The sequence below is a fragment of the Humulus lupulus genome, chromosome 4 (genome assembly GCF_963169125.1).
Source record: "Humulus lupulus chromosome 4, drHumLupu1.1, whole genome shotgun sequence".
Taxonomy (NCBI): Eukaryota; Viridiplantae; Streptophyta; class Magnoliopsida; order Rosales; family Cannabaceae; genus Humulus; species Humulus lupulus.
The window spans coordinates 124,293,817-124,309,226 of record NC_084796.1 but is presented as its reverse complement, the minus strand read 5'-3'; the positions used below and the strand labels follow the sequence as shown (position 1 = coordinate 124,309,226).

General features: G+C 39.3%; 1 non-coding gene across 1 annotated transcript; it reads right to left on the bottom strand.

Annotated features, from left to right (window-relative positions):
- Positions 1-32: 32 nt before the first annotated feature.
- On the bottom strand, positions 33-139 carry LOC133833549 (small nucleolar RNA R71). The gene has a single exon (XR_009892924.1). It is a non-coding gene; the product is annotated as a small nucleolar RNA R71 (small nucleolar RNA).
- Positions 140-15,410: the final 15,271 nt, after the last annotated feature.

Here is a 15,410-nt window from a genome sequence, read left to right as displayed (position 1 = left end):
TGAAGAAGTACTTTTCTCGAATTAGAAATGCTAAGTTCCGGAATGAGATTATTTCTTTTAAACAGTTGGAGGATGAGTCGGTATGTGACGCTTGGGAGAGGTTCAAAGAGTTATTGAGGAAGTATCTACATCATGGCATCCCTCATTGTATTCAAATGGAAACTTTCTATAATGGTCTAAACACTTCCACACGCATGGTGTTAGATGCTTCGACAAATGGAGTTATTCTCTCTATGTCTTACAATGAAGCATATGAGATTTTGGAGCGAATTTACAACAATAATTACCAATGGTCTAATGTTAGAGCTCCATCAGGAAGGAAAGTAGTGGGTATTCATGAAGTAGATGATTTGACAGCTTTGACCACTCAAGTTTCATCTATGACCAACCTATTGAAGACCATGAACACGGGGGTAACTTGCAATCAAATCCTATGGGCCAAGTAGCAAATGTTTCTTGTGTTTATTGTGGAGGAGGGCACGCATTTGATTGTTGTCCTTCTAATCCCGCGTCAGTTTGTTACTTGGGGAATCAAAATGACAACTGCAACAATCCATATTCAAACTCTTACAGTCCGGGTTGGAGGGATCATCCAAATTTTTCTTGGGGAGGTCAAGGGGCTAGTTCAAGTGGTGTAGTCATGCCAAATAAGCCTACATATCCACCAGGTTTTTCTCAACAAGCAAGAGCTCAACCTCCTCCTTTCCAAGTTTCTCAAACAAGCTGTTTGGATAATTTGATGAAAGAGTATATGGCAAAGAATGATGCAGTAATTCAAAGTCAAGCAGCGTCTTTGAGGAACCTAGAGTGGGGCATCTAGCTAATGAGTTGAGGAATAGACCACTAGGCACCTGTCCTAGTGATACCGAAAATCCAAGGAGCGATGGTAAAGATCAATGCAAGGCGATCACTTTGAGGAGTGGTAAAAATCTGGAGTTGAATGAGGACAATCCTAAGAGAAAAAATGAGCCCACTTCAATCTAAAGTAGTGTGGAAAAAGGAGAAAGAGTTGGAATTTTTAATATTTCAAAATCTGATCCCAAAGAAAATGTTGGAGCAATCCCTCCACAAAATGCATCAGAGAAGCCAATGAGCAAGCCACCTACACCATTTCCTCAACAATTTCAAAAGCAACAGCAAGATAGCCAATTTCGAAGATTTTTGGATGTTTTGAAGCAACTCCACATCAACATACCTCTGGTGGAAGCTTTGGAACAAATGACTAACTATGTGAAGTTCTTGAAGGATATTTTGACAAAGAAGAAGAGGCTGGGCGAATTTGAAATGTTTGCTTTGACTGAAGGTTGTAGTGCTATTTTTAAGAATAAAATCCCTCCCAAGTTGAAGGATCTAGGAAGTTTTACAATTCCAATTTCTATTGGGGGAAAAGAAGTTGGTAAAACTCTTTGTTATTTGGGGGCTAGCATTAATTTGATGCCCATGTCCATTTTTAAGAAGTTGGTAATTGGAGAAACAAGGCCATTCTATGGTGCATCCGGAGGGAAAGATTGAAGATGTCCTAGTACAAGTTGACAAGTTCATTTTTCTGGCAGATTTTATTATTCTGAACTATGAGGAAGATAGAGATGTACTGATCATTTTGGGGAGACCATTTCTTGCCACCGAGAGGACGTTGATAGATGTTGAAAAATGAGAGCTCACCATTCGAGCTCAAGATTAACAAATAACATTTAAGATTTTTAATCCTATATGCTCTCCTAATGAAGTTGAAGCTTGTTTGGCCATAAGTGCTTCTAACTTCAAGTTGATTGAAAAGATGCATGATAAACATAGCAAGGGAGTGAAGAAAAAAGTCCCTTTTGAAGAAATTGAGAAAGGTGGTGAGCCATGGATAAGTAAGAAAGAAGAACCATCTCATCCTCCAAAGTTACTGAAGAAAAAGAAGAAGAAAAATAAAAAATAGTAGAAAGCCTCAATCACAAATGTTGGAAGTTGGGAATAGAGTGTTTTCTCAAACTCTCTAATGAAATCAAGGTGTGATGGTGGGTTCTTAGTGAACAAGGTGTATCCCAATGGTGTGGTGTAATTATATGATGAGCACTTGGGGAGAGCATTTAAGGCGACAAAGACGAGAGCTAAGTTTAGGGGAAGCAAGGTTGAGCAATACTACACCTCGGTCCCCTTGAAAGATCATTAGGAAACAAAATGAGAAGTTTGGGTAGCTATGGTATTTGGAGGATGTATTTGTGAAGCAACCCAAAGAAAGAATAAGAATACATTGAAAATATATATATATATATAGAAAATAATATGATGAAAAAAATATATGTTTAAAAAAAGAAAAAAATATATTAGCGTTTTTAGTTAATTTTATTTTAATTTTTGTAATTATAATTTCATTTTATTGTGATGTTTTTGGAGTGGTTTTATGTGTGTGTTTTATGTTTTAGGTGTTAAGAAAGCAAGCAAATAGTGTTTTGGAAGTAATTTTGAGGTCTGAAGGTTTAGCGAAAATTTTGCTGAAGCAAAATGGGGAGCAAAATATGTGCAAATTCTTAAAAATGAAGGGTTCCGCCTGCTGCAAAAAATATTCCATCATAAATTTTTTTTGGAGCAAAAATTTTGGACTTGAGACAAGCATACGTCAGAGAGATCCGTGATACATCGCGAGAATGTTTTGCTAATTGATAAGCAGGTGGACATATTATATGGTTGCCTGAGTCTATTATGTTGATGGTGAGCTGTGATTTGTAAGCCCTCGCAACCATTTTTGTCCAAAATTTTCCTCAAATAGCAGTCGCTCGAACTAAAGTTCCCAAGCGAAAGGCAGCCAAATCCTTAACTCCACAACCAGCCAAAAAGAAGGCCATCGATTCTAAATCGTCCCTATCTTTTCGGATGACAATCCCAAAGGATAGGCGAGGGGGGTTCTCTTATCTCAGCTCATTTTCATTTTTTTACTTTATTGTTTTTGTTATTTCTTTCGATTTGTGGCTGTAATCTTGTTGTTTTAGTGTCTTGTTCATGTTTTGGTCTTGTTTTTCGTTATCCTTGCATTGTTGTTTTTTCATTCTCTTGAGGATATTCTTTTTTTTTTGTTAGTGTTTAACTAGGGGGCTTGATGACATTCTTAAAAAAACTACAAAAATATAATAAATCTAAGTTGAAGCTGAATGTCAATCTTACTTGAGTTTTTAAGCTAAATTCTTTGGGTATAAATGTTGCCAGCAATTGATTGATGAGAGTGTTTCTCTTTTTAGTGTGTGCATAGCTTGATTAAACATTTTTGAAACCGTAGAAAGAGATAGTTTATTGTATGAACTTAAGTTTATAGAATTGCTTAGTGATTTTCCTTGAAGCGAAATTCTAAGCAACACCACACCGATGGCATGATTTAGGCTATCCTTGGATCGGTTGAGCCTTTGAAGCCTACCATTTTTTCATTTTTATCCCTAGTCACCCCGTTGAGCTTAAGTGTCATTTTCTTGCTTAGCCACTTATTAGCCTAGCTATATATATAATAATCTATTTTCACCATACCCTTTAGCATCTTGATCTTTATAGGATTTATTTGTTGTTGTATTTTGGGGGATTGAGAGGCGTAGAGAGTGCAAGAGGCATTGGGTGAGCGTTTTCATTTTCTTCTTTTGCTTGTTTTCACCATTAGGGACAATGTTGATTTTAAGTTTGGGGGAGAGTGTATTCTTATTTTTATTTTACTATTGCCATCTAGTTGTTTATCTTCATTCTAAAAAAAATAGAAAATCCAAAAAGAAAAAAAAAATCAAAAGTAAAAATTAAAGAGTGCACTCCCTTGCATCAAAGCAAAGTTTTAAAAAAAAAGATCAAGAAAAGAAAAAGAAAAAAAGAGTACTTATGCTTGATTTTAAGTTTGGGGGTGTAACTCTTCAAATAAAAGAAAATTTTGTTTTAGTTTTTGTCTCTGTATGTATGTAATAAAGGCTAGTGGCAAGAGTTATATTTTGTTGTGGGGTGTTCTTTGGGGAAATTAATGTGTGCATTGAATTAAGTCCTAGAAAGATTAAGGAGCTTAGGGTGATTTGAGCCAATTAATCTCTCTTATCTTACCTTCACCCTAGCCTATCATTACAAGCTTAATAAAGTCCTATTGATCTTTGGTGTGGTATTTGTCTACATTAGTGGAGAGGGAATCACTAAGTAAATTATGGATGCATTATTTAAGCTTTAGGACCAAGGCCTAGGTTAATTTTGGGTGATAGAAAATGTTTAGGAACATCTATGAATGCACTAAAGGGAGAAACACTTGACTCATATTTTGACAGCAACATTAATGCTTGAAGAGTTTGGTTTAAAGCTTGTGCATGTTTGAAATTCAAAATAAAATTCTTGAGAGCATTCCCCTTTGAGCATTGGCAAAGCAAAGTTTATCCTCTCTTGTTGTGTCTTGTCTTTGATCTTTTTCTTTTAAATCTTTTCTTGTTAAATTTGTGTGTCTTTTGTGTCTTGTGTTGTCTTTTTAGATTCAACACCCAAGGACGAGTAAGGTCTTAAGTTTGTGGGTGTGATAACTCTTTAATAAATAGTTAATTTTCATATTTTTTAGATTATAATTTTAGACTTAGGTTGAGTGATGTTTGTGTATTTTGTTATTTTTAATTAATTCTTTTCCTTTTTGAGTTATTGTGTCCTTTATGGTGTTTTAGAGCTGAATGTAGGAATTAAGGAATTTAGGTATGAAATTGTCCAAAGAAAATAATGAAACACTACAAGAAAAAACAGGATTCATAACACTTAAAAACTGCTGACTGGGAGTATTGATAACACTTCTGAAAACGCTAACATAGCCCCTGTTATTAAAAGTCCTGTCTTTTCTATAACAGTATTTGAATGTTATGTTCGATGTTATCTTAAACTATTCAATAACACATTTTTAGTTGCTATAATATTCAAATAATAACATTTAGTTAGAGTATTTGGTTATAAATTTGACATTTAATCTTATACTTTTTGCATAACACTTTTCAACTGTTACATTTGATTATTTTGATAACGTTTTTAGTTTGTTATATTATATAAATCATAACGATTTGTTACGCTTATAATATGTTTCTAAATCATAACATATTAAAAGTCTAGTAATAAAATTGTTACTTTAGTGTGGATAATATATTTTAAATTTTAATTTGATACTATACTTGTACGATTTTTTTTTAATTAAAAGATTTTCATTATTGTATTTTGATAAAAAAAAAATCAAAATTAATCATAAAATGTAATTCTCAATAGATTGATAAACCATACGTATTACCTTAAACAATAACTAATTCAAACCATGAATGTGTCTACTTCATGAGATCTTAGTTCTAACTTAAGTTTGAAAGCATGACATAATAAAGTTTTATAATCTTGAACATTTTTTACTTCAAAAATGAAAAACAAAAACATTACAAGATACACAAAAGTAAACCATGCATTAAACCTTCTCCATTCTTCAATTCATCATCCTTTGTGCACTTGTCTTTGTTGTGGGTCCATTTGCTTAGCAAGTCTTTGTGTTTACCTTGATATAAAGGGAATATATGTGTTTACCTTGAGGTCGCATTCTTGTACCTCTCCAGATCTTTAGCATTGGTGAGCTTCAGCTGCTCCACCTGGCTTTCAAGAACAGCTATGGTCTTGTCCTTAGCAAGGTTCTCCTCCTTAAGTCTCTTGACTTCACGATATTGGATTCGACTGGATTCCTGGAAATCGTCCTTCTGCTTCTTCAAAGCTGCCTGAGAAGCTTCATTCTCCGCCAGCTTTGCCACCAAAGCATCCTTCTTGTGGTTGACCACTTCCAACTCCCCAGCATGCCTGGCTTCTGCAGCCTGAAGCTCCTCGATGGCTTTCACTCGAAGTTCCTCGATGGCCTTTGCCCGAGCCTGCTCGATAGTAGCAGTGGCGCGAGTACGAGCGACTATTATTGTCAGCATGGCCTGCAGTCCAGGAATAAAAGTTAGACTATATTACAAAAAGGAAAGGTGAAGACCAAGAGGAAGAATACTTACACTGGCCACTTCGTTAAGAGCCCTGTTAAGGATCTGATCGACCCCCATGCTCTCAGCTTCAGCCATTGCCTCCTTGCAACGGTCATGCTTCAAGATATGAGTAAGGTGATCTTAAGCTGATCGCAGGGAGCGGTTCGAGAGTTTGGTCCCGGGAAGTTCTGCTTGCGGGGTCTGTTCCCTTTGGACCGCAGGCGGAGGGTTGGCAGCAGGAGCAGTCTCCTTTTTGGCAGGAGCAAAAGGCTGGGCAGAAGGTTGGCCAGTAGGTCCGTCCTTGGATGGATCATTTGTTCGACCCTTCTTGGCCGAGGGTGCATGGCTTGATTCACCATTATGCCTCCTAGCTGATTTCTGTCGAACCAGGGGGACCTCCTCTTCCTCCTGGGTCTGATACAGATCAAAAACGTTGGGGGAAGCCATCTCTGCAGATAAAGAAAAACATGCAGACAGTAAGACAAAGGTGGATAAAAAATCATGGCAAATCAGAAAAGAGGTCACAAAGTTTAATACCCGAGCTACAACTACTGGTCGCTATATTACTGACTCTATTAGTCATACACTCACTATCTGGCATGAAGAAGTTTGGCCCTAGATTTGGAGTATACGTAAAATTGCCGTCCCCGTCAAACAAGTAACAGGGAATTGGCAAGCTATTTAGAAGCAAGAAAACAATACCGTTTTCAACTGAGGATTCGTCCAGGTCTATGACAAACTCTGTTGCCTTTTGTTTCCCCTTGCCTTGGGGCGCAGAAGGCCTCTCTGCTGAAGGGACGCCAGTGGGTTCCCTGATCGAAACCCCCATTGGCCTCCTTCGGGGAGGAGACGCCGGGGGTTGCTACTCGGGATCCCCCTCGGCCGTGGCATCTGCCACCACGGGTCCTCTTGTTTCATGGCAAGGAGTCAGGAGGCCAGATAACCTCAGATTTTCATCAGTGACCAGGGACTTAAAACTTTTTTCAGCGTCTGCCATCCTGGCCAGTGCGTTGGACCTCAACACCATGTTTGGTGTTGGGTTCGGACGTAACCATGGTCCTGAAAGGCACAATATACTTTAGAGAAGCGTAGAAGAGTTTTCTAAGGAAAAGTATCGACCAGTGAAAGTAGCATTTACCTCCTTGAGCGAAGGCCAGGTTGTTCGTAGTCATGTCTGGCATGAGGAAGTACTCTCTATTGTACTGCCCCACGTTGGAAATATCAGTAGTGTCACTCAAGAACGTTCTAATTGTTTCCTGGTGACAGAGATGAAAAAATCTCGTCCCGTATTGTTGAGGGTTGGACTTAAGGTTGAAGAGGAACTTGACCTCATGAGGAGTAGGTTTTGGCCATTTTTTGAGATTATAAAGGATATAGAGTGCGGTCAGCATTCTATATCCGTTTGGGGTAATTTGAAAGGAGGCAACACAAAAATAGTTGGCCACCCCCTGGTAAAAAGGTGTAGAGGGAGGATAACCCTCGCCTCTATGTGATATCTGGACCAAGCACTATAGACGTTCCCAGGCAGGTTAGCTCTTTGGTCGGCAGCAGGGATTGTGAGATTAACCCCGGTAAGAGGAGACTTCCTATGATAATTGGCAAGCATCCGGGGAGTCACCTGGCTGGTAGGAGAAAGATACCACTCGAAATCAGGAAGGTTTTGATGCCGAGGACGAGCCCTGACTTGAATACGAGGGTCTGGGGCGGTATTTTCTCGACCACTGGTCGAGGGAACCCTAGCCTACGAATCAAGCTGGGCAGGAGAATTTAGATTGTTTTCAGGGTTTGGTTTTTTCTTGCTTGGAGACTTAGAACGGGCCATTTAAGGTGGTGATGGTTGAGTTCTAGAAGAAACTCTGAAAAATGGAATCTCGTGAACTGGGTTGTTCGGTTGTTCTTCGCCTTCAAGCAGCTATGCAAGAAGATCGTCATCGATGGGCCACTCACCTCCCCACAAATCTGGCATTAAAATCTGCGAACAGAAGAATGGGGAGGTAAGGAAGAAGAATTTTGAAAGTTTTTTAGAATAACGCTGGTCAAGTATAAAAGTTAAGCTTTTATACAACATCATTCTAACAAAAAAACTAAATTTTTCGCACGAACAATTTTAGAAACAGATCAAAAAGTGAAAGCAAAAAGTTTTTTGAAAAAGCTTTTTCAACTCCTTTTAGGGCGGGAAAAACTTGGTTTTTCAACTGGCATAAAAATCGAATTTTTACTTCGGTTTTACGTCCTAAAGTCGTGATCTCAACTTTCAAACTAACTCGTGACTCGTTAATGGTAGAAGAAATATCATCCTATACAGTATCACCCACAAAACCCCCTACTGTCATGCATCTCAACCTAGAAACAAATGAACTCAACAGTCAATCCACAGAAGCATGCACGACAAAAATATAGAGCATAAAAGTTCTGAGACTTACCAGAAAAAAGATCGTGGAGATTTGAGAGAGTTTTCGAGGGTCGGAGAACTCATGGACTGAGTCTTGAAACGCTGAAAGAAGGTCTCCAGAAGAAAATGGAAGCTCTGATTTTAGGGTTTCTTGAAAGAGTAATAGCTTGCGTAAAAAGGAAAAGAAGACTTTGGAGAGACTATATATATTTTTGTCTGTGGCATTAAAAGGGACTAATCATCAGTTTCCTCTTTTTCGAAGCATTGGGAAGGGTGATAGCAGTCGAAAGGTTACTTGGGAGCCGAAAACCCGTGATTAGACAATGGTAGGTTACTTTTCCCAAGATAGCACGAATTATTCTGACAGGTCTGGTGGGGTAACCGAAGGGTCGTTTCCTTAAAAGTTTATTTATTGCTCGTAATAAATAAACTTGGGGGGAAAATGTTATACAAAGAACAGGCACGGATGACGTGGCAAGTGATTTCTGGACACGTCGCTGACACCTGGCAGAATTTTGTTAGAGTATCGACCAGTAAAATATTGCAAGCATAGGCAGTTGAGCTTTTCCTACGACCAGTGTGGTCGTACACTCCGCATAATTCAAGATAATTTTATAAAGATCTTAGTCAATCCCGAGATTGTCTCCAATAATTCCTGATTATCCGATTAATTAGGAAAGAATATCGGTATCAAATTAATGTAATCTTCCTTGAGCCTATAAATAGAGAGAGATAGCTCAAGGAAAGGACTTTTGGCTTTCTAATTATCTGAGATTAGAGTTTTACAAGTGTATTAGAGCTATCACAATCGATATATTCTTTTGTTCTTCAGAGGTTTGTAAAACTCATTGAACCCTAGTTCTTTGATCACTCCTTTGAATCTTATATCAATAACAGCTTAAGTGGACGTAGGTTATTACCAAATTTTGGGGCCGAACCACTATAAATTTGTGACAGTCAAAATCCCGTGATCCGTAAGGGGAAAGATCGGGTAAGCTGTGCAATCCCACACCGCCTGGGGAAGGTCAAGTGTAATGATTCTAAGACTGTGTAGGTATGGGACTACACAGTTGAAGAGGGCTTAAATGGATTGATGGGTACTACCTATATCAGGAAGATGCATCTTCTTTTCGGTAGCCCATCACTTGAGAACTCCATGGTTAAGCGTGCTTGGCCTGGAGTAATCTAGGGATGGGTGACCTCCTGGGAAGTTTTCCCAGGAAATGTGCGAGTGAGGACAAAGCACGCTGGAAAGACTTGTCTTGGTTTGTAGGGCCAGTCATCATTCCAGAAAGCATCCATAGTGATGTGGGGCGTCACAAAATTCCTGTGTGTTTTATTGTTTTTGTCATTATTCTCATCTCAACATTTCTGTCCACATCAAGCAATTTTGACTCCGTGTCAGTTGACCTAAATCAGGGTCAACATTATGCCATTAAATAATTGTATGCATGTTTATGGGAATTATATTATTATATGATGATAAATGCATGCATATGGGTCCATTATTCATTATAAGGGCATTTTGGTAATTTGGCCCATTGATGGCACATTTGTATATTTTCATGCATGTTGGTGAATTATGGGTAAGACCACATCATAATGTGGATTTTTTCAAGTCATTCGATATGAGACGATCTTTGAATGCAAGTTATCGGTTTGGTAATAACGGGGTTAATTTCGGGGCTCGGGGTGAGTCTCGCGATAATTTGAGGATTAGTACATTATCGGGAATTAAAGGGTAATGGGATATGATTTATTAGCATTTGAGAATATTTGGAATAATGGGAATTGGAGGGCGTTAATTGTGATTAGCGGGATTAGAGGAGAAAGGACGATTTTGCCCTTGGTGGCTATTAAGAGTTTTAAATAGGCTTGGGGGGGGGGCAATTTTGGTCTTTTGACCTAAGGGATATATATCACTTGAGAAGGCTGTAGAAAGCTAAGAAAAATAGAGCATCATTCCTTCTTCCTCCCGTTCATCTTCTTTTCTCCTTCTTTCTTTGAAATTTTTGAACCCCAATTGAAGATTCAAGCTATGGAACGAAGCCTTGATTGTCTAGGGTTATGATCTACCATTGAAGAGGGTGTGATTATGAGCTTGAGGTAAGTTTCTAGCCATTGAAACTCTTGTTTTCTACTCTATTTTCATTTGGTTTTCAGTTGGGATTTTGAGTTGGATAGTTGAGAATTGATGGGAGTTTTTGGCAAAGGTTGATTGGGTTATGATGCCTAGGACTTGTAGAGTGGATATTTGGGTTCATTTGGAAGTTTGGATGAGGTTTGGGATCAATTCTTGAAGGTTGAAATTGGAAAACTCGAAGGAGGAAGAACTAGGGTTGTTTCAGCTTGGTCCTAGTGCTATAGCACCCAAGGTAGGGCGCTACAGCGCTGTCCAGGGCTAGACAACTCTGGTTGTAGTGCTGGGGCGCTAGGGGGGCAGTGCTATAGTGCTACCTTGCTTTTCCTGATTCATATTTTGGGACTTTTGAGGGTTTTTGGCTCGGAGTTTCAATTCCTAAGGCTCGGGATCGAATCTACCAACCGTTTGATATCATTCGAGGTCCCGGAAGTGAGGTTTAGGTTAAGAACCTTTTAGTGTTGATTTCATTAATTGGATTCCATATTTGGTTATGACTAGGTGACCACTAAGGGATCAAAGGATTGCTCGTTCTCAAGGCTTGTTCATTTGTTATTTCTCGCTCGAACCAGAGGTAAGAAAACTGCACCCAGTATGTGATGCATAAGAAAAAAGTGATTAGGGCATGACATAAATATTGAATATGAGATTGATCAAAGCTTGAGTCTCTGTAAATGTGCATGATCTTAATTATGCTAGTGATTGTTAAGTAAGCATGTTGAATTCCCTACATTTGGATATTTGACATATGATATATGTCTGGTTGCATTGCTTACTTGTGAATGGCACTGACTCATTAGTTAGAATCGGCAATGGTGTCGGTATTAACTGTGAAGTTGTGACTCATTAGTCAAGTTCGGCAGTAGTACTGGGCACTAGTCGTATGGTATTGGCTCAAGAGTCAAGAACGTTGCTAGCGTGTTTAATGCAAGCTGAAAAGATTAGATCTAATCGACATAAGCATTCAATGATTCATCATGAACATTAATGCTTGACCGACCTCAAGTTCAATGAAAATTAAAAGCGCTTGTCTAGTCTAATGGCTAGTTACTTAGGGCCAGGGCCAGAAGGCCCAGGTGACTGCATCGTCACATGGCTATGGGCTACAAGCCCCAGTATGATTATCAGAATCTCAAGTGTTAATCACTCATCTGGTTTAAGTTAGTGACTTACTCATCAGTCACTCATTTGATTTAAGTTAGTGACTCACTCATCAGTCACTCATCTAATTAAGGCTACACACCCCAACATGATTATTAGAATCTCAAAGTGTTAACCCCTCATCTGATTAGGATTGACTTGATAGTCGTCCACATAGGAGGGCAGGATCCATCATCATTATCTGAACTTATTTGCATGCATGAATAGGGCTATTATTACTAGACATGCACATTATGATTTAGTAACATGTTATTACTATTCATGAGCATATTGAGTTTTCTTGCTGAGCTTCAGCTCACGGGTGCTATGTGGTGCAAGTGAAGGCAAAAGAAAGCTGGACCATCCTTGAGTTGGAGAGCTTAGGTGACGATGTTTACATATGCGACTGCTCGACCGCCACGACCGAGGGTTTAAAGAGGAACTAGGGTTAAACCCTATTTTTTCGCTTAGGTCGGCTAGTTGTAAATATTTTCTTGTAATTGACCATTAAATTATATCTTGGGATCCCAATGTATATGGTAAACATTTTAGTGAAACATTGTATCTTAACTAAAAAATTTAATCCTAAATTGCTAATCATACTTGGTTACACGATTATGGCCAAATGACTCGATTAGCGAGTTTAGCACTGTTTAAAATGCACATCGTAACAGTCCCTGGGTAGTAGGGTGTTACAATCACTATCTTACTATCATGAACCAAGTTCATAAACTCATTCATCTTCACAGTTCGAACTACGTCACAATAGTATCTTTTATCGCACAATTTTGTGAATTCCTTCCAACCCATCATGACAACAAGGGGGGAGGGAGCAAACCGACTAGGGAGAGAGAGAGAGAGAGTGTGTGTGTGTGTGTGTATGCTTTCTGGTGGATTCCAGAGACTTCCCTTAAGCTTATCCCTCACACAAAGACTAAAACACCCTCTAAGTTCTCCTCATCCTCCTATTGCCCTTAAGGGAAAATCTGTCATTTTTACCGCATTTCCCGCTAATCCTCAAGTGGTCATATAAGTTTCCAATTAATCCCAACAAGACCAATTAATCACAAAATAATTGCATGTTAACCAATAAATCCTAAATACGCACTAAGTCCCCAAAATACCCCAAGGCTCACCCTGAGCCGCGTATTGGACCCCGTTGTGACTATTCTGCTAATCCGCTCACTAGGATCGCTTCAAGCCGAATACTGCAAATATATCCACATAATGATGTGGTCTCAATCATTTAACACATATAATCACATTTATGCCCACAACAAGCCAAAATTACTAATATTCCCTTATTATCAGGAGCGGACCCACATGCATTTTAAATACACATAAACATGCATATATAACCATATTACCATATAAATCATGTGTGCCACGTAGTCACACATTTATTCGATTAATCTCACATATATAAATCAACTTATGCCCTCTCGACACACTAATCAAGGCACTCAGTCTTAATAACAAATTCGGGATGTTACATGTCATTTGGACTGACTAATGCCCCAGCAGCATTCATGGATCTGATGAACATGTTGTTCAAAGAATACCTGGATCAGTTCTTGATCATCTTTATCGATGATATACTTGTATACTCTAAGTCAAAGACAGAGCATAAGCAGCATCGCAGATTAGTACAACAAAGGCTGAGAGAACACAAGTTGTATGTGAAATTCAAGAAGCGTGAGTTCTAGTTGCCACAAGTGACTTTCTTAGGTCACATAGTCTGTTGGATGGAATTATGGTGGATTCAGCGAAGATCGAGGTGGTTAGAGATTGGCCAAGGCCGAAGAATGCTTCAGAGATTAGAAGTTTCTTGAGATTGGCAGGTTATTACAGATGCTTTGTGGAGGGGTTTTCCAAGATTGTTTCACCACTGACAGAGTTGACACGCAAGAATCAGAGGTTCATATGGTCAGACAGGTGTGAGGACAGCTTCCAGAGACTGAAGAAAAATCTTATCATTGCTCCAATTCTGAGTCTTCCTATAGATCAGGACAAGTTTATGGTTTATTGTGATGCCTCGAAGCAGGGCCTAGGTTGTGTCCTTATGTAGACAGGGAAGGTGATTGCCTATGCATCACACCAGCTGAAGGAGTATGAGCAAAGTTACCCCACACATGATCTAGAACTTGCAGCAATGGCTTTTGCACTGAAGGTGTGGCGGCACTACTTGTATGGTGAGAAGTGTGAGATATACACAGATCACAAGAATTTGAAATAATTCTTCACCCAGAAGGACTTGAACATGACGTAGAGACGTTGGTTAGATCTGATGAAGGATTATGATTGTGAGATCCTCTATCACCAAGGAAAGCCAACGGGGTGGCAGATGCCTTAAGCCGGAAGGTTTCGGGATAGTTGTACAATGCGAGACAAATATCTAAGGAGTTAGCAAAGGATATGACAAAAGCAGGTATTGAGTAAGTGGTGGGCTAGTTAACCAACATCACCCTGCTGTCTACTCTTTTAGAAAGGGCCAAGGAGAAACAGTTGAGTGGCCCACAGTTAGGAAAGATTAGAGGGGACGTCCTAGTTGGATTGGCTAAGGACTATACAATGTCAGTGTAATGCCCTACTACCCTAGAGTCGTTACCATGTGATTTTAAAAGGTGCCATTATCTCGCTAATCGAGGTGTTAGACTGAAAAGTGTGATTAAAACAAAATAAAGACTCGTTTAATGAAAGTTAAGTATAAAGGGTTGGACATTCATTAAAATTATAAAAGTGTTACATTGGGATCCCAAAATACTATTTTAAAATACATTTAAAATCCAAAGATGTGGTACAGTCGACCTTGGCGACAAAATCAAACGTTTACAACGTGTTCCTCAAAACAACCCCAGCTGTGGCGGCCAGGTAGACCAAACATGTACGTACCGCTCCATGCCCTCCAACTCATGGTTGATTGATCTTTTCCTTGCCCTTACCTGCACCACAGAGCACACGTGAGGTGAGGCCCAATAAGAAAACTTCACAGCAAAGTATATAAGAATTTACTTTAACAAATACATAATTAATCAAACACGTCAAAAAATTTACAAGTTCATTTCTGCATTCACAACAGCACAATAACATAACATCACAATAACATAACATCACAACATCATAACAACACAAAATCATAGCATCATAACAGCACAACGTCATAGCAGTATAACAGCACATAAACACTACAGCGGCCTCCGCCGATCAGGGTACGTTACCAGGCACCAAGTCCATGGTCTTAACCGAGTGGGTGAGTAAAACACCCTTTCAGGGTCTCGCCCTGGCGGTCTGCATTAAGCATGCTTAACATCGTTCTTGGCCTTTGTCATTCCTTTTAAGGGTCTTGCCCTAGCAGTCTGCATTCAGCATGCTTAACACCGATCTCAGCCTTTGCCGCTCTAGGCCCTTGTTGTTCCCAACCAACGCCATCAACGACCTTTGTCGATCCCATCCTTTGCTGACTCCAGCCTTCGCCAATCCCGGCCTATGTCATCTCCGACCTCTTCCGATCCCAGCCTATCTCGTGTTCGACCTTTGTCAATCCCGGCCCATACCGTCTCCGACTTTGCTGATTCTGGCCTTCGCCGATTCTGTCACAAACACACATATGACGTTATCGTTGCAAACCATACATACAATACTAAGTACAATATAGCTCTATGAGCACATACAATTTTCTTACCTTGTGTCCCAAGCTGACAACCAAAAGCAATCTCAAGCACGATCCCTAAACCCGAGCCTGAATGGAAAAACCTAGTCACAACATAATGATAAATAT